Raw genomic sequence first — 19848 nt, forward strand, 5'->3', positions numbered from 1 at the left:
TACTTTTCATACAAGCAAAGTGGCATAAAGCGGGAAATTCTGCTTTTGTCTGAAGTTCTTTTATTTAACATCTATATTTATGAGTAAGATTGCCCCATGTTTCCGTTTTCAAAATATCTTTGTTCTCAGTTTATTTTTAAGTCAATTTATATGATATATCTCTTCCAGGGATTAATTTTTTCTGTTTTAATATTTGTTGACAGAAAGCTGTTTATATTGTTTAATCTCTCCTGTGTCTATAGCTCTCTTCTCTGTATATTATCAATATTGTTTACTTATGCCCTGCTTTTTTCCTGATCTTGCCAGATATTTGTAAATTTTATTATTCTTTTTAAATAATGAATTTGTGAAATTGACTCTATTGTATCTTTATTTTAGTTTCATTAATTTCTGCTTTGTTAAATCCTTACTGCTATTCTTTTTTATTTATTCTGTCCTTTTTATACCATAGGAAGGTGCCTTTCTAGTACCTTAATTTTTATCCTTTTAATTTTTAAAAAATTATTATTTAAGGTCATCAGTTTCCCTCTCAGTAATCTCAGTAATACATTACTTGCAGTATTTTTATTAGTCTTCATTTCTGATTATTTTTCATAGGAATAAAGCACACTTAATTTGATACTGATTGAATTATCTTGATTTAAAGTAATAAAATTGTACAAAAATTAGGATAGTTGAAAATTGAATATGGATATAATATCTGTATTATATACAGATACATAATAGTATCCATATTATACCACAGTATTCAACATCATGCCATCTGTGCCACATTAATTGTTTTCTCAAAACAGTTTCTTTTCAGCTTAATTTTCAAAGGTTGGCAGAAGGAGGTAAGGTGGGAAAAGAAGATATTATGGAAAAGAATAGACATTCATATAGACTCCTTTAGCTCCATACAATTAATATTCTCTCCACAAAACCAGAGCAAAAACATTTTAACATAGTTTTAGATTTCCTAATCAATGAAGTTCATGTAAACTTTTTAAAATTCGTTCATCCGTAAAGCTCACTCACACTTACTTATCCCTTTCTCCTTGTCAAGTAGTGTCTTAAAAGATATTAATGAATAAGCAGACATGTTTTAAATTTATTTCTTACAAATACATGTTATATGCTTATACATAAAATGAGTTATGTGAAAAGAAATGGAAACATTCTAGATATATGAGAGCTAGCACTTTACATCTCTTATCAGGTGCCAAAACATGTTAACCCTCGCTCTTAGTTTTTTCCTCTGAAGTATCTATTATTTCCAAGCATGGCATCCTCAGTTTATCAGTATCTAATTGACTTGATTTTCAGGCTTGCCATGTTTTAGTTGGTTTCCTAAGAAACCAATTTTGTATATATTAACAAGCTAAGAGGTTTTACTAACATGTTTTGCCAAAATAAAGTTCCATGTTATTGAATTTTTTTCTAAATATACTCAAATCAAAGAAATGAAAAAAAAAGCGCCATGATTTAAATCTGATGTCCTAATTTTTTCTGGTAATAACAAGAACATGCAGCTAAAATGAAGGTATCTGAGACATATTTATGACCAATCCATTTGTTTTATTGTAAAGCCTAGGGAATTATTCTATTTGGTCATTAGCTCATCTGAAGGTGTTAGATTGATTCTGCAAGTTTAAACATGCTCAATATAAATGAAGGAATATCCACATGTAAAAGAATGCTTGTCTCTAATAGAGAACAAAACAATATATGATCAAATAGCAGGAGTTTGAATATCACCCAGAAATTTGCTTTCTCAGAAAGTTGGAGGTAAAATCAGAGAGATTTTACAATGTGCTGTAGCCTTGGTGCTGTCTTACTAGAAAGTTCATTAACCTTTTCACAATGTAATTTTTCAAAAGGGCCTAAGAATTTTAGTTTCTTTTTCTATTTTTTTTCTAATGGCAGAATCAGGCCCTGTTTTTGCTGTACAGTTTAATAATAAGTTTAAAATTTATTTTGGAAGCCAAATCAGCCCTACAATATAAGAAATTGCTTTAGAAATACGTAGTTACATGCAATCACACTAAAATGTAAAATCATAGATTCTGAAGAGTTAGAAAATATACATAATGTAACTTCTCTGACCAATACAAGAACAGCCTCAACAATCATGCTCAGAGATAGACATCTAGATTCTGCGTATCACATGCTTATCACTTACTACCTGAATAAGTACATTTGTTCATTTTAACAACTCATTCACATAAGTTTCTGTGTAAATGAAACCTGGCTTCTCATAATTTCCTTTTATTGGTTCAAGTCTGTTTTAATCTTCCTCCATGTGACTGTTCTTCAAACATGCAAAGACACATTTGATGTTCTAGACAGGTCTTTATTCCACACAGACACTATATACATTCCTTCAGCTGTTCCTCATGGATCCTGGTTTCTAGTTCCTCGTTGCCTGTTTCAGAGATACTAGTGGGACTAGAAACCACATCAGCTGGATACTGATACACTAAGATGCAATGCCTGGAAATGGTAGATACTTCAGAGGAAGAAACTAAGATTGACAGAATCATCAGTGCAACTAACACTTGGTAAGAGGTCTAAGAGCTAGCTCACTTTTACATAAAATATTTCCTTTCCTCTTCACATGACCTAGTGTTATTCTGGTGTTGGGTCATGAATTCATGGTCTCTGTTGAAGGCTAAATAGCTCAGTTGGGCAGTGGAATAAAAACTGAAACACTGTTTTCTTCTGGAAAAACCACAGCTTTAACTATATGGATTTTTGTTTGCAAAGTAATGTCTCTGTGTCTAGGTTTGTCATAGCTTTTCTTCCAAGGAGCAAGCGTCTTTTAATTTCATGGCTGCAGTCACTGTCCAGTGATTTTGGAGCCCAAGAAAATAAAGTCTGTCACTGTTTCCATTGTTTTCCCATCTATTTGCCATGAAGTAATGGGACTGGATGCCATGATCTTAGGTTTTTGAATGTTGAGCTAAGCCTGCTTTTTCACTCTCCTCTTTCACCTTCATCAAGAAGCTCTTTAGTTTCTCTTCACTTTCTGCCATGAAAGTAATATCATCTGCATATCTGAGGTTGTTGATATTTCTCCTAGCAGTCTTGATTCCAGCGTGTGATACATCCAGCACAGCATATAACATGATGTACTCTGCATATAAGTTAAATAAGCAGGGTGACAATATACAGCCTTGACGTACTCCTTTCCCAATTTTGAACCCTTCCCTTGCTTCACGTCCGGTTCTAACTGTGGCTTGTTGACCTGCGTACAGGCTTCTCAGAAGGAAGGTAAGGTGGTCTGGTGTTCCCATCTCTTTAAGAATTTTCCATAGTTTGTTGTGATCCACACACTCAAAGGCTTTTGGTAGTCAATGAAGCAGAAATAAATGTTTTTCTGGAATTCCCTTTGTTTTCCTGTGATCAAATGGGTATTGGCAATTTGATCTCTGGTTCCTCTGCCTTTTCTAAATCCAGCTTGTACTTCTGGAAGTTCTCAGTTCACGCACTGTTGAAGCCTAGCTTGACAGATTTTGAGCTTTACCTTGCTAGCATGTGAAATAAGTGCAATTGTATGGTAGCTTGAACATTCTTTGGCATGCCTTTCTTGGGATTAGAATGAAAACTGACCTTTTCCAGTCCTGTGGCCATTGTTGAATTTTCTAAATTTGCTGACATATTGAGGGCAGCACTTTAACAGCATCATCTTTTAGGATTTGAAATAGCACAGCTGGAATTCCATCACCTCCACTAGCTTTGTTCGTAGTAATGCTTCCTAAGCGCCATTGACTTCACACTCCATGATGTCTGGTTTTAGGTGAGTAACCATACCATCGTAGTTATCTGGGTTATTAACAGTTATTAGCTGTTATAAAGTACAGTTATTCTGTGTATTCTTGCCACCTCTTCTTAATCTCTTCTTCTGTTAGGTCCTTACTGTTTCTCTTCTTTATTGTGCCCATCTTTGCATGAAATATTCCCTTGTTATCCCAGAATTGATTGCACAGACTTAAAATGTTGAAACAGGTAATAAGATGACTTTGGTACTTGACACTGAAATTTTTCAGCCTTTGATCAAGAGAAACCAAGAAGGAAGTTAAGGAATTCAGCACAGCCAAATTCAAATTTGACTGTTACTATCTAATAAATGGTGCTATTTAATTTCTTTATTTTTTTATTTTTTAATATAAATTTATTTATTTTAATTGGAGGCTAATTACTTTACAATATTGTATTGGTTTTGCGATCCATCAACATGAATCCACCACGGGTATACACGTGTTCCCCATCCTGAACCCCCCTCCTACCTCCCTCCCCGTACCATCCCTCTGGGTCATCCCAGCGCACCAGCCCCATGCATCCTGCATCATCCATCAAACCTGGACTGGCGATTCATTTCATATATGATATTATACATGTTTCAATGTCATTCTCCCAAATCATCCCACCTTCGCCTTCTCCCACAGAGTCCAAAAGACTGTTCTATACATCTGTGTCTCTTTTGCTGTCTCTCATACAGGGTTATCATTACCATCTTTCTAAACTCCATATATATGTGTTAGTATACTGTGTTGGTGTTTTTCTTTCTGATTTACTTCACTCTGTATAATAGGCTCCAGTTTCATCCACCTCATTAGAACTGATTCAAATGTATTCTTTTTAATGGCTGAGTAATACTCCATTGTGTATATGTACCACAGCTTTCTTATCCATTCATCTGCCGCTGGACATCTAGGTTGCTTCCATGTCCTGACTATTATAAACAATGCTGCGATGAACATTGGGGTACATGTGTTCAGAAATGTGCAAATGCTTTAAGCTTTGACCACTGTATGACATTGTTAGGGCAATGGGTAATATGTGTATTCACTGTGAATTATCCTAGAAAATTGTGGTCAATCTTGGAATAAACAATGAAGATTGAGGAGCTTGGAATTAAGAGAGGTAATGGAAAACTTACTCTGTCTCTGAGAGACGCTGTAGTCACCTTATCCTATTCTATAATCATGGTGAGTGGCGTACCCTTATGGGTGATGATCGATATGCACCCTAGCATACAGAGGTTGGCAAGGTGTATAAAGGTACTCTGAGGACGATTCTGGGTTTGTGCAGTGGCTGCAGGTTATACTTTGTGTTTATTACACCTTTTATCCCAGACAGTCTGAATATTACTTGAAAAATCATATGCTCTGGACCTGTTCTGTATGTGAGATACAGCACTACTACCTTAGCTCAGCACTGGAAGAGTAGCAGTCTTGTTTGATCATCAGCAACAGAGTTAGAATTAACAGATGAGGAATATAGGGATATTCCCCCAGTATAGAGGGATGCTATAGGACTTGGTTTTGAGCACACAAAAAATGAGAAAATAGCCACAGAACTCTGAGAAATGCAAGAATAAACACAGGTCAAGCTTATTATTTCTGACAATAACAGCAGCGGTGATTTCTTTTTCTAGAATATATAAGATATAATAAGATATATTAGCATATAAGTTGTAGCATCATCATTCTCAATGGGAATAAAATGATAATTACAAAAGCTCTATTTATAAATAAATAAAAGAGCTCTGGAATTAAAGAAGTCTTGATGAAGAAAATTCCAGTAGCGGGAGAGTCCCCAGTGAAGCTAATACTGCCAACTACTTGCTTCTCTGGAAGTATTTTGAGTCTGAGAGTTATCTGAGGATCATCTTGCCATAGGCAGAGGACTCTATGAGGGGAAGAGAAATCAGCTGAGGTTTTTCACAACCATATATGGACTGACATGTCAGGTTGGACAAAGAGTCTGAACATATGGCCATTTTCCCCATGAGACATTTGCTGAGAGCTGTGGCAGTACAAGAGGCTACTAGTTGGCTAGTTGGCCCAAACAAGCAAAATGAAACCTCTGGCAATCTCACAGAGGTCAGGAATCATCCACAGAATACAGAAGCCTACAACAAACACATAGGAAGAGTCCTCCCAAAGATATTTGCCACATTTTAAATCTGTGTAGGATGGAAGATGAAAGAGTTACTTTCACAACCTCTGAAAAGCAGAACTTTCAGATTAGAGGAGATAGAGACCTGTTAAACTATTAACCAAAAAACCCAAAGGACCACGCTCAAGGAGGGGTCAAGACCCGAAAGCAGAGTTCAAATCCGCAGTCCCATAGTGAACTCCATAGGGTTTAGGAGATCACGTCACAGAAAAGGAGCATGCAGTAAACACAGAATGGGCTGTGCCTATAAGTATGGATGTGAGAGTTGGACTGTGAAGAAGGCTGAGCACCGAAGAATTGATGCTTTTGAAGTGTGGTGTTGGAGAGGACTCTTGAGAGTCCCTTGGACTGCAAGGAGATCCAACCAGTCCATTCTCAAGGAGATCAGCCCTGGGATTTCTTTGGAAGGAATGATGCTAAAGCTGAAACTCCAGTACTTTGGCCACCTCATGCAAAGAGTTGATTCATTGGAAAAGACTCTGATGCTGGGAGAGATTGGGGACAGGAGGAGAAGGGGACGACAGAGGATGAGATGACTGGATGGCATCACTGACTCAATGGACATGAATCTCAGTGAACTCCGGGAGTTGGTGAGGGACAGTGAGGCCTGGCGTGCTGCGATTCATGGGGTCACAAAGAGTCGGACACAACTGAGTGACTGATCTGATTTGATAAGTCACTTGAAATCAGAGGTTGAGTGAATCTAAGAAACACTGCAATGTAACGTCAACCTCAACCGAGCTTATTAATTATTGTGTTGAGACAATGAGCTTCTCACTTTACCTGCCTGACAAAAGGACCCGTCCTCTGTGGAGAGAAATAATATCTACTTCAGTAATTCATACAATAAAAAATGGGACATAATTTAAGAAAGGAAGGTTAAGAAATTGTGACTAATAATTAACTAAAATGTTGACCTAAAATGATAGAAACAATCATTTATTTTACTAGCAAAACACTTTATTCAGAAAGAACAAAGGATTACAATTCAGGACTTGCACTTTATGGCAAACCACAGGCAAGTCCAGAAAACAAGGGGGAGAACTGTCCTTTTGAAGAGGAGAAGGGGCTGTTAGAGAGTCCACTGGAGGAGACTGAGTTCAAAGTGTATTGGCTTTTCATTGGCTAAATTGTGATAGCCTCTTACTGCCCGCTGTTGCTGGATTAGGAAAAGTTCTTCCTCTTGATGGGTAAGAAAGTAGCAGCCTTCTTTCTGTTAGAAATGCAAAGGTACATCTCTTCCTGTTGGGTCTGTAATTGACACAGAGTGGTGAGGCATAAGAACTCCCCTTTCTGACCTCCTGACTGTTTTAAGTGAGGTTGCTCTGTATTAGTTTTCACATATGAGTGGTAACAGAAAACAGATGCAGATCCCTAGATGATCTAGATGTTGGATTAGCTGACTAGGATTTAAACTGTTAGGAAAAAATGTCAATGAAAATAGAGAAAAAGATGAGCAAAGTAGGTAAGAGGGTGGACAATGTCAATAGAAAAAGGAAACTGTAAAAATAAAAAAGTGGACACTGCAGCTTGACAGTCAGTGAGCCATACGTCATTAGCAGTTTAGGTCATGGTGTTCAGAATCACTGCCACGGAGGGACATGCCCTGTTTCCACTTCTGCTTCCTCTACTCAAGCACAGTCGATGCCCTCAAACCCCTTCTCTCAGAGCCCAAACATGGTTGGTTGGTTGGTTTTTTGCCAATCCACTGTTCTCATTCTCTCCTGCCTCTTGCAGGTTGAACGATACAAATCTGCCGTACTTCTCCATGTTCTACTTTCATGCAGCTGAGCTATTTGAGTAAGTGGATGGAGAGTTCAGTCTGTAAGCAGAGTCCTACCTCTTACTATGTATATAGAATCCCAAGAGAGAAGGGATCAAGAAGCACCTTATTTTTTAAGCCAGTTTACTTTAAGTCTTTGATTTTCTAAATTACCAGTAATAGACTGTATTAATGAAGCAATGATCCATTTGCCAGAATATAGATGATATAATTTGCAAGGTATAACCACATAATCCTCAGCTTGTAGCCCCTTAGACGACTTTTAACCTACCTCATCATGGAGAATCATCCGCCTGGGTTTACCTCCTAGATGCTTCCAAGTTAGAAGAGCAGTGGAGAGCTTTGAAATCAGGGATGTCACACTGCACAACCCCAGGAAGCATCTTTCCATATAGTCATCTCTGTGAAGGGTCCTCTCTGGAGTTCTGCAGTGCATAGCATAAGTAAGCCAATATGGTAATTCTGCATCTTTTCTCATTTCCTTATTCAGGTGCATATACTTAGTGGCTGCTTGATCCTAAGGACAGTCTCTCCGTCAGGAAAGATAATATCCACAAAAGTATTTCATGCCTCTTGCATAGGATGCCTCCATGCACAACATTATCAGAAAGCACCATGATACCCCAATATTTATACAAAAGAAAAATAAACAGGGAAGTGCTCATTATATAAGATAAATTTAAAAGGTTAATTATTGATGGATTGAAAAGATGCAGTCTATAGTCTCATCAGTGTCTTAATGAAAATTTCCTCAGTGTTCAGATAAAAATGATTTTAAAACTAGAGTAAAGTCAAGGTCACTTCCAACCAAGAACACTTGTAACACCTGTCATGACAAATGCAAATAGGAACAGACTATAAACAATTTTTCTATATATAAGTTAAAGATTGTATAATCATCCTGCATTATTCATATTACTGACTAAAAGCCCTCCATTGTAGATAGCCATTATTTTATTTGTGTGTGTGTGTGTGTAATAAAGTTTTATTAAAGTATAAAGGAGATAGAGAAAGCTTCTGACATAGGCATCAGAAGGGGGCAGAAAGAGTACCCGCTTGCTAGTGTTAACAATGAAGTTATATAATCCAAAGAATATCTGGAGGTTGTAAAGACCTCATGAGGTATAGTTGATCTACATTGTGCCAATTTCTACTGTACAGAAAAGTGACCCAGTTATAATTATATATATAATTATTTTTATATTCTTTTCCATACTCTTTTCTGTTACCACAGGGTATTGAGTATAGTTCGCTGTGCTCTCCACTAGGGTCTTGTTGTTTATCCATGATAAATGCATTAAATTGCATCTACCAACCCCACTCCCAGTGCATCCCTTTCCACATCCTCCTGCCCTTCGGCAACCACAGGTCTGCTCTCTGTGTCTGTGAGTCTGTTCTGTTTTGTAGATAGGTTCATTCATGCCATACGTTAGATACCACAGATATTTAGTTTCATATCGTATTTGTCTTTATTGTAAATGTGTGATTTTAAATATTATAAATTTATTTTAGACTCAAAAAATCCTGAAGTTATGGAAGGAATTTTGGGGTTTTCTTTTTTTATTTGCTGAGTATGCTTATATTTGTGAAGTTAAAGTATTTCTCAGAATGACATAAACTAAATAACTTCTAGAGAAATGACAGATTGCATCACATATTCCTTTGAGAAAGTAAAATGTAAACTACTTAGTCTCATTTTGACCAATCAATAAAGAATTTAGGCTGACGATACTAATGAAGGCATAAAGAACTTCTAAGAGAGAAAACCTCAGCACTCATAATTTTAATCCAGAATTTCAGAAATAGGGTGCCCTAAAATAGATTTACTACAAAATAAGACCATTATGATGAAACAGAACTTTTGTCTTATCTTGGAAACTCGTCAGTTAATGTAAACAGATGAAAAAAAAATTTTTTTTTACATAAGGGAGAAGTGATAAGTTTTTGTGTTCTTTAGTTTCTTTCTTTTTTAAAGCAGAACAGTTCTGGATATAGGTTTCTGTTATTATACACTATGACCTTAAATTAATCCTAATCCCCTGGTGATATCTCAGACCATTAAATCAGAGTTTCTGGAGCTGATCTCCAAAATCAGTAGTATATAAAGATCCCCAGGACAGTCCAAAATGCAGCCAAAGTACTAAGGTTGATATACATTACTCTAGAAGCTGCTAGGACTTGCGACTATATAGCAGAACAGAATGTGGACTCAGAATGGAAAGGTACTGTGAAAGATTATTTTATTTATTCTCTGACTTCCAGGCAGTATCATATCCAAGCTTTTATGAAGAATGAATTAACCAGACAGAACGCAATGTTATAAATAAAGGAGAAGACTGGTGTTTTCCTTACATTGAAATGAAGTTAACTGTGGCATAATGCAAAGATAGTTTAATAGTGCATGGCAGTTGTCCATTTGTTTTGGATAGTAAACATAAATTTAATTCTTTTTTTTGTTTGTTTTTTTCAGAAAACGTATTGTTTTATTTTTTTTTTCATGTATGAATTGGTGTTTTTAATTGAATTTTTTTTTAATTTTATTTTATTTTTAAACTTTACATAATTGTATTAGTTTTGCCAAATATCATAATGAATCCACCACAGGCATACATGTTTTCCCCATCCTGAACCCTCCTCCCTCCTCCCTCCCCACACCATCCCTCTGGGTCGTCCCAGTGCACCAGCCCCAAGCGTCCAGTATCGCGCATCGAACCTGGACTGGCAACTCGTTTCTTACATGATATTCTACATGTTTCAATGTCACTCTCCCAAATCTTTCCACCCTCTCCCTCTCCCACAGAGTCCATAAGACTGTTCTATACATCAGCGTCTCTTTTGCTGTCTCGTACACCAGGTTATTGTTACCATCTTTCTAAATTCCATATATATGCGTTAGTATTCTGTATTTATGTTTTTCCTTCTGGCTTACTTCACTCTGTATAATAGGCTCCAGTTTCATCCACCTCATTAGAACTGATTCAAATGTATTCTTTTTAATGGCTGAGTAATACTCCATTGTGTATATGTACCACAGCTTTCTTACCCATTCATCTGCTGATGGACATCTAGGTTGCTTCCATGTCCTGGCTATTATAAACAGTGCTGCGATGAACATTGGGGTACACGTGTCTCTTTCCCTTCTGGTTTCCTCAGTGTGTATGCCCAGCAGTGGGATTGCTGGATCATAAGGCAGTTCTATTTCCAGTTTTTTAAGGAATCTCCACACTGTTCTCCATAGTGGCTGTACTAGTTTGCATTCCCACCAACAGTGTAAGAGGGTTCCCTTTTCTCCACACCCTCTCCAGCATTTATTATTTGTAGACTTTTGGAAATTTAATTCTTGCCTGGAGAATTCTATGTATAGAGGAGCCTGGAGTCCGCTGAGTCGGACGTGACTTAGCAACTAAACACCAAAACCAATTTGAAACTACAGTGCAAATTTATGAAATCTGCAAGTAATGGCACAAATTAGAGTTTAGCCAATATGTACCTCTCTGGGGTAAATGCAGTGGGATTTAGGAGACAACAGAGTGTTTATTATTTCCATATTGTATCCAAGGCAGAGGAACCAGAGATCAAATTGCCAACATCTGCTGGATCATGGAAAAAGCAAGAGAGTTCCAGAAAAACATCTATTTCTGCTTTATTGACTATGCCAAAGCCTTTGACTGTGTGGATCACAATAAACTGTGGAAAATTCTGAAAGAGATAGGAATACCAGACCACCTGATCTGCCTCTTGAGAAATGTGTATGCAGGTCAGGAAGCAACAGTTAGAACTGGACATGGAACAACAGACTGGTTCCAAATAGGAAAAGGAGTATGTCAAGGTTGTATATTGTCACCCTGTTTATTTAACTTATATGTAGAGTACATCATGAGAAATTCTGGACTGGAAGAAACACAAGCTGGAATCAAGATTGCCAGGAGAAATCTCAATAACCTCAGATATGCAGATGACACCACCCTTATGGCAGAAAGTGAAGAGGAACTAAAAAGCCTCTTGATGAAGGTGAAAGTGGAGAGTGAAAAAGTTGGCTTAAAGCTCAACATTCAGAAAACGAAGATCATGGCATCCGGTCCCATCACTTCATGGGAAACAGACGGGGAAACAGTGGAAACAGTGTCAGACTTTATTTTTCTGGGCTCCAAAATCACTCCAAAATGACTGCAGCCATGAACTTAAAAGACGCTTACTCCTTGGAAGGAAAGTTATGACCAACCTAGATAGCATATTCAAAAGCAGAGACATTACTTTGCCAACAAAGGTTCGTCTAGTCAAGGCTATGGTTTTTCCTGTGGTCATGTATGGATGTGAGAGTTGGACTGTGAAGAAGGCTGAGCGCCGAAGAATTGATGCTTTTGAACTGTGGTGTTGGAGAAGACTCTTGAGAGTCCCTTGGACTGCAAGGAGATCCAACCAGTCCATTCTGAAGGAGATCAGCCCTGGGATTTCTTTGGAAGGAATGATGCTAAAGCTGAAACTCCAGTACTTTGGCCACCTCATGCGAAGAGTTGACTCATTGGAAAAGACTCTGATGCTGGGAGGGATTGGGGGCAAGAGGAGAAGGGGACGACAGAAGATGAGATGGCTGGATGGCATCACTGATTTGTTGGACATGAGTCTGAGTGAACTCCAGGAGTTGGTGATGGACAGCGAGGCCTGGCCTGGCGTGCTGCAATTCATGGGGTCGCAAAGAGTCAGACATGACTGAGCGACTGATCTGATCTGATCTGATCCAAGGCACCAAATCTATTTGCCTATTTTTTCATCTATTAAGAAAATACATTAAAAAAAATCTGTTAAAAAAGGAATGTGGGCTGAAATGATTATCTTAAGAGAGGAAAAGAAGTTGCACCAAAAAAAAAAAAAAAAAAATGACAAGTATGTAGAGAAAGGGGTAGGGACAGTTCCACCTTCTTTCCTTTGGGGACATTAAGGAGTTCACTAATGATCTGAAGATATACTTGAATGTTCCAGGCCTTTTTTTATCAACGGTGGAACTACTGCCATTTGTGATTCACAATATCATAATTACAGCTGCATGTTATGTTTTTACAGTGAACATGAAGTGGAAAGTCTTATTTATTATGGCTTTAAAAAGATGAATATTAAATGAGATGTAAAGTCACAAATTTCCGCAGCTATTCGAATATTAGTTCATTAAAATTAATAAGATAATGAAACCATTTTAATGTTTCTAGACTTATAATTTGCTACTAAAACTTGCAAACAACTTAACAGATGTAAACCTCAAATCTTTACCTTCACTAGTATCAGGCTTGTGCTATATTAACATATTTAAAACAGAAACTTCATAACTATGCAGACAATGAAGTATCTTTTATTAGCAAAGTTCTATCCTGTATATACGCATTTTAACTTTTTTAGAAAGTTGAGAAATTTTAAGTACTACGCATTGGTGAACAGTTCTATTATTTTGGTAATACAGTAGAGGCTCTAGTGTCTTCCACTGTCACTTAAAATACATGTTCTACTGCATTTCTGATAGGCTGAAATATTATGTTGATGTAAAGCAAGATTATATAAAAATTATATATTTTGTAGTAAATTTGAAAATATAACCTATCTTGGAAACAGTGTCTAACCTGTTAATTTTACCTTCATTACTATATTTAAATATCCTTTCTCCTAAAATATTAAAGCAAGAAAAATAATAATATATGGCATAGGAACTGCTCTTTCAGTTGTTACTTCTTCTGGTCTGAGAAAATGAAAGGCTATTAGGATAGTTTCTAAAAATATTCCAAGAAAATAATTGTCTTTTTAGAAACATTCAGTCACTCTGAAATATGTATTATGCTTTCAGTTTATTTAACTCTACATTGCTTATGTGGTATTTCCTAAGATTTCACACAGAACAAAAAAGAATAAGGTCATGAGTTTATTTTCAACAGAGCCTGTACAAACAACTAGTGGCCAAGTATAAGGCTTCCCAGTTGATTTGAAAACATGACTTCCTGGCAGATGGGTGCTGATTCCTCAGGAATAGTGGCAGAGCTTTGAAAAGATAAAATGAATCTGAATTAATCGTGCCTTTAATCTCAAAGGGAAAATAACCTCTCAAGCAGATAAAGTGCTTTTTTCTTAAATTGAGTTGTCATTAAATTAATGGAGTCTGACTTTTCTGAAAAATATTTCCTATCAGGTTGATCTTCAAAATATTTAACAGCTAGTAACATAGTATTCCTACATACATGAATCAAAAATTAGAAAATATATTCCTTTTCATTCACTTAAGTGACTATAAATATAAAATTGATAATCAGTTCAGTTCAGTCGCTCAGTCATGTCCGACTCTTTGTGACCCCATGAATCACAGCATGCCAGGCCTCCCTGTCCATCACCAACTCCCAGAGTTCACTCAGACTCATGTCCATCGAGTCAGTGATGCCATCCAGCCATCTCATCCTCTGACGTCCCCTTCTCCTCCTGCCCCCAATCCCTCCCAGCATCAGAGTCTTTTCCAATGAGTCAACTCTTCGCATGAGTTGGCCAAAGTACTGGAGTTTCAGCTTTAGCATCATTCCTTCCAAAGAAATCCCGGGGCTGATCTCCTTCAGAATGGACTGGTTAGATCTCCTTGCAGTCCAAGGGACTCTCAGGAGTCTTCTCCAACACCACAGTTCAAAAGCATCAATTCTTTGGCGCTCAGCCTTCTTCACAGTCCACTTTCACCTCCATACATAAGCTGATGTAATTCATAGCATAAATTATTAACCAAATCATTCCAATAATTTCTGTTTGTAGACTTAGTGTTAAAAATAATTTTTTGTTTGATATAGATATGGCTACTTAAATGATGCACTTTCTGAGCTACACACATCAACATTTTAGGAATCAGTGAACTAAAATGGTCTGGAATGGGTGAATTTAATTCAGACCATTATATCTACTACTGTGGGCAAGGTTCCCTTCAAAGAAATGGAGTAGCCCTCATAGTCAACAAAAGAATACAAAATGTAGTACTTGGATGCAATCTCAAAAACAACAGAATGATCTCTGTTCGTTTCCAAGGCAAACCATTCAATATCACAGTAATCCAAGTCTATGCCCCAACCAGTAATTCTGAAGAAGCTGAATGGTTTTATGAAGACCTACAAGACCTTCTAGAACTAACACCCCCAAAAGATGTCCTTTTCATCATAGGGGACTGGAATGGAAAAGTAGGAAGTCAAGAGATACCTGGAGTAACAGGCAAATTTGGCCTTGGAATACAAAATGAAGCAGGGCAAAGGCTAACAGGGTTTTGCCAGAGGACACACTGGTCATAGCAAACAACCTCTTCCAGCAACACAAGAGAAGACTCTACACATGGACATCACCAGATGGTCAATACCGAAATCAGATTGATTATATTGTTTGCAGCCAAAGATGGAGAAGTTCTATACAGTCAGCAAAAACAAGACTGGGAGCTGACTGTGGCTCAGATCATGAAGTACTTATTGCCAAAGGACAAATTATTGCCAAATTCAGACTTAAATTGAAGAAAGTAGGGAAAATCACTAGACCATTCAGATGTGACCTAAATCAAATCCCTTATGATTATACAGTGGAAGTGACAAATAGATTCAAGGGATTAGATGTGATAGAGTGCCTGAAGAAATATGGATGGAGGTTCATGACATTATATAGGAGACAGTGATCAAGACCACCCCCAAGAAAAAGAAATGCAAAAAGGCAAAACAGTTGTCTGAGGAGGCTTACAAATAGCTGAGTAAAGAAGAGAAGTTAAAGACAAAGGAGAAAAGGAAAGATATAATGATCTGAATGTAGATTTCCAAACAATAGCAAGGAGAGAGAAGAAACCCTTCCACAGTGATCAGGTCAAAGAAATAGAGGAAAACAATAGAATGGGAAAGACTAGAGATCTCTGCAAGAAAATTAGATACCAAGGAAACATTTCATACAAAGATGAGCTCAATAAAGGACAGAAATGGTATGGATCTAACAGAAGCAGAAGATATTAAGAAGAGGTGGCAAGAATACACAGAAGAACTGTACAAAAAAGATCTTCACGACCCAGATAATCACGATGGTGTGATCACTCACCTAGAGCCAGACATCCTGGAATGTGATGTCAAGTGGGCCTTAGGAAGCATCACTATCAACAAAACTAGTGGAGGTAATGGAATTCCAGTTGAACTATTTCAAATTCTAAAAGTTGATGCTGTGAAAGTGGTGCACTCAGTATGCCAGCAAATTTGGAAAACTCAGCAGTGGCCACAGGACTGGAAAAGGTCAGTTTTCATTCCAGTCTGAAAGAAGGACAATGCCAAAGAATGTTCAAACTATCGCACAATTGCACTCATCTCACATGCTAGCAAAGTAATGCTCAAATTTCTCCAAGCCAGGCTTCAGCAGTACATGAACCATGAACTTGCAGATGTTCAAGCTGGATTTAGAAAAGCCAGAGGAACCAGAGATCAAATTGCCAACATCCATTGGCTCACAGAAAAAGCAAAAGAATTCCAGAAAAACATCTATTTCTGCTTTATTGACTATTCCAAAGCCTTTGACTGTGTGGATCACAATATACTGTGGAAAATTCTTAAAGAGATGGGAATACCAGACCACCTGACCTGCCTCCTGAGAAATCTGTATGCAAGTCAGGAAGCAACAGTTAGAACCAGACGTGGAACAATGGACTGGTACCAAATTGGGAAAGGAGTACATCAAGACTGTATAGTGTCACCCTGCTTATTTAACTTGTATGCAGTGTACATCATGAGAAATGCTAGGCTGGATGAAGTACAAGCTGGAATCAAGTTTGCTGAGAGAAATATCAATAACCTAAGATACGCAGATGATACCACCCTAGGGCAGAAAGTGAAGAAGAACTAAAGAGCCTCTTGATGAAATTGAAATAGGAGAGTGGAAAAGCTGACTTAAAACTCAACATTCAAAATACAAAGATCACGGCATCTGGTCCCATCACTTCATGGCAAATAGAGGAAAAACAATGGAAACAATGACAGACTTTATTTTCTTGGGCTCAAAAATCACAGCAGATGGTGACTGTAGCCATGAAATTAAAAGACGCTTGCTCTTTAGGAGAAAACCTATGACCAACCTAGACAGCATATTAAAAAACAGAGACATTACTTAGCCAACAAAGGTCCATCTAGTCAAAGCTATGGTTTTTCCAGTAGTCATGTATGCATGTGAGTGTTTGACTGTAAAGAAAGCTGAGCACCAAAGAATTGATGCTTTTTAACTGTGGGGGTGGAGGAGACTCTTGAGACTCCCTTGGACTGCAAGGAGATCCAACCAGTCAATCCTAAGGAAATAAATCCTTAATATTCATTGGAAGGACTGATACTGAAGCTCCAATACTTTGGCCACCTGATGCCAAGAACTGACTCACTAGAAAAGACCCTGGTGCTGGGAAAGATTGAAGGCTGGGAGAAAAGGTGACAACAGAGGTCGAGATGGTTGGATGGCATCACCAACTCGATGAACATGAGTTTGAGCAAGCTCAGGGAGTTGATGATGGACAGGGAAGCCTGGCGTGCTGCAGTCCATGGGGCTGCAAAGAGTTGGACACGACTGAGCGACTGAACTTAACTGAGTGTGATCTGACAAAGTAGATGTATCTGGTAACAAGTTTTAGTCTTGAGTTTAACTACCCCTGAGTTATTTTCTTAATTTCTTATTTAGTTTCAAATAAGAGACCCCTACTGTGTTTCTTAAAAGGATTCCTGTTGTTTTTTTGGTCAGGACAGTTCTTCATTGTATGAGACTTACCCAACATTGTTGAACAATTGAGCACACCAGACCACAAGTAGACCCTCCTTTTATTGTAATTAGCAGTATTCCCCCATATATTTGCAAATATGTCCCAACATCAACCCCATGGAGGTTACACACAGATTCAAACACTAATAAAAGTTGCCCATTCTTTTTTTCTTTTGGCTTTTTTGGCAGTTTCAATGATGCCACCCCCAAAAAATTAATTTTAAAATGTACAGTGTGATAATTTGATACATGTATGCACTGTGAAAGATTCCCTCCACAGCTAGTCGGTTAACAGAACTGCCATCTCACATGGCTTTTTTTTTTTTTTAAGTTTGTTTTTATTTTCGGTGTGTGTTTTTGGTGAGAATATTTAAGTTCTACTTTCTTAACAGATTTCACTTATATAGTACAGTGTTATCAATTATAATCACATTAGTTCCTCAGACTTTATTCATCTTATAACTGAAAGACTGTACCCTTTTACCAGCCTCTCCCTATTTCCCCCACTCCTCAGCTCCAAGCAACCATTTATTTACTCTGTTTTCATAAGGTTTTTCTGGTTTGGCTTTTTAGGTGTTTTGTTTTGTTTTGTTTTGTTTTTTTCTGTTTTTAGATTCCATAGATAACTTATAACATGCAGTATTTCTTTCTTTGTCTTGCTTATTTCACATAAGACAATGCTCTCCATATTTATCTATGTCAAAATCACAGATTAGGATTTCCTTCTTTTATAAAGCTAAATATTACTCCAGAGGGCTTCCCTGGTGGCTCAGAGCATAGTGAATCCACCTGCAATGCAGGAGACCCAGATTTGATCCCTGGGTCAGGAAGATCCCCAGAGAATGGAATGGCTACCCACTCCAATATTCTTGCCTGAACAATTCCATGGACAGAGGAGCATGACAGGCTACAGTCCATGGGTCACAAAGAGTCAGACACAACTGAATGACTGACACTTTGACTTTCATTCAGTTCAGTTCAGTTCAGTCGCTCAGTCATGTCCGACTCTTTGCAACCCCATGAATTGCAGCACACCAGGCCTCCCTGTCCATCACCAACTCCCGGAGTTCACCCAGACTCACGTCCATCGAGTCAGTGATGCCATCCAGCCATCTCATCCTCTGTCGTCCCCTTCTCCTCCTGCCCCCAATCCCTCCCAGCATCAGTCTTTTCCAATGAGTCAACTCTTCGCATGAGGTGCCCAAAGTACTGGAGTTTCAGCTTTAGCATCGTTCCTTCCAAAGAAATCCCAGGGCTGATCTCCTTCAGAATGGACTGGTTGGATCTCCTTGCAGTCCAAGGGACTCTCAAGAGTCTTCTCCAACACCACAGTTCAAAAGCATCAATTCTTTGGCACTCAGCTTTCTTCACAGTCCAACTCTCACATCCATACATGACCACTGGAAAAACGATAGCCTTGACTAGACAGACCTTTGTTGTTTCATGCAAAGATGGGCTCGATAAAGGACAGAAATGGTATGGACCTAACAGAAGCAGAAGATATTAAGAAGTGGTGGCAGGAATACACAGAAGAACTGTACAAAAAAGATCTTCAAGACCAAGTGGAGGTGATGGAATTCCAGTTGAGCTCTTTCAAATCCTGAAAGATGATACTGTGAAAGTACTGCACTCAATATGCCAGCAAATTTGGAAAACTCAGCAGTGGCCACAGGACTGGAAAAGGTCAGTTTTCATTCCAATCCCAAAGAAAGGCAATGCCAAAGAATGCTCAAACTACCGTACAATTGCACTCATCTCACATGCTAGCAAAGTAATGCTCAAAATTCTCCAAGCCAGGCTGCAGCAATACGTGAACGTGAACTTCCAGATGTTCAAGCTGGTTTTAGAAAAGACAGAGGAACCAGAGATCAAATTGCCAACATCCGCTGGATCATGGAAAAAGCAAGAGAGTTCCAGAAAAACATCTATTTCTGCTTTATTGACTATGCCAAAGCCTTTGACTTTGTGGATCACAGGAAACTGTGGAAAATTCTAAAAGAGATGGGAATACCAGACCACCTGACCTCCCTCTTGAGAAACCTATATGCAGGTCAGGAAACAGTTAGAACTGGACATGGAACAACAGACTGGTTCTAAATAGGAAAAGGAGTACATCAAGGCTGTATATTGTCATCCTGCCTATTTAACTTATATGCAGAGTACATCATGAGAAATGTGGGCTAGAAGAAGCACAAGCTGAAATCAAGATTGCCAGGAGTAATATCAATAACCTCAGATATGCAGACGACACCACCCTTATGGCAGAAAGTGAAGAGGAACTCAAAAGTCTCTTGATGAAAGTGAAAGTAGAGAGTGAAAAAGTTGGCTTAAAGCTGAACATTCAGAAAACGAAGATCATGGCA

At 38.0% G+C, this 19848-nt stretch overlaps 1 protein-coding gene and 1 long non-coding RNA gene across 14 annotated transcripts in view; one reads left to right on the forward strand and one right to left on the reverse strand.

The window, feature by feature from the left end:
* The window catches only part of RNF180 (ring finger protein 180), a 305462-nt gene that overhangs the window by 254224 nt on the left and 31390 nt on the right, over positions 1-19848 (forward strand). The gene's annotated exons all lie outside the window — the stretch shown is intronic.
* The window catches only part of LOC147350438 (uncharacterized), a 130516-nt gene continuing 117141 nt past the window's right edge, over positions 6474-19848 (reverse strand). For 2 of the 4 annotated variants that reach the window (XR_015148854.1, XR_015148855.1), the window contains exons 3-4: positions 7998-8151; positions 6474-7194 (exon numbers count right to left, since the gene is read on the reverse strand). This is a non-coding gene — a long non-coding RNA (uncharacterized LOC147350438). Of the gene's footprint in view, positions 7195-7997; positions 8152-12470; positions 13748-19848 lie in introns of those variants that run through there. The other 2 variants (XR_015148856.1, XR_015148857.1) reach the window with 1 other exon arrangement.

The sequence above is a fragment of the Bos grunniens genome, chromosome 20 (assembly GCF_055505025.1).
Source record: "Bos grunniens cultivar Pamir isolate PY7600 chromosome 20, Bosgru_T2T1.0, whole genome shotgun sequence".
Taxonomy (NCBI): domain Eukaryota; kingdom Metazoa; phylum Chordata; class Mammalia; order Artiodactyla; family Bovidae; genus Bos; species Bos grunniens.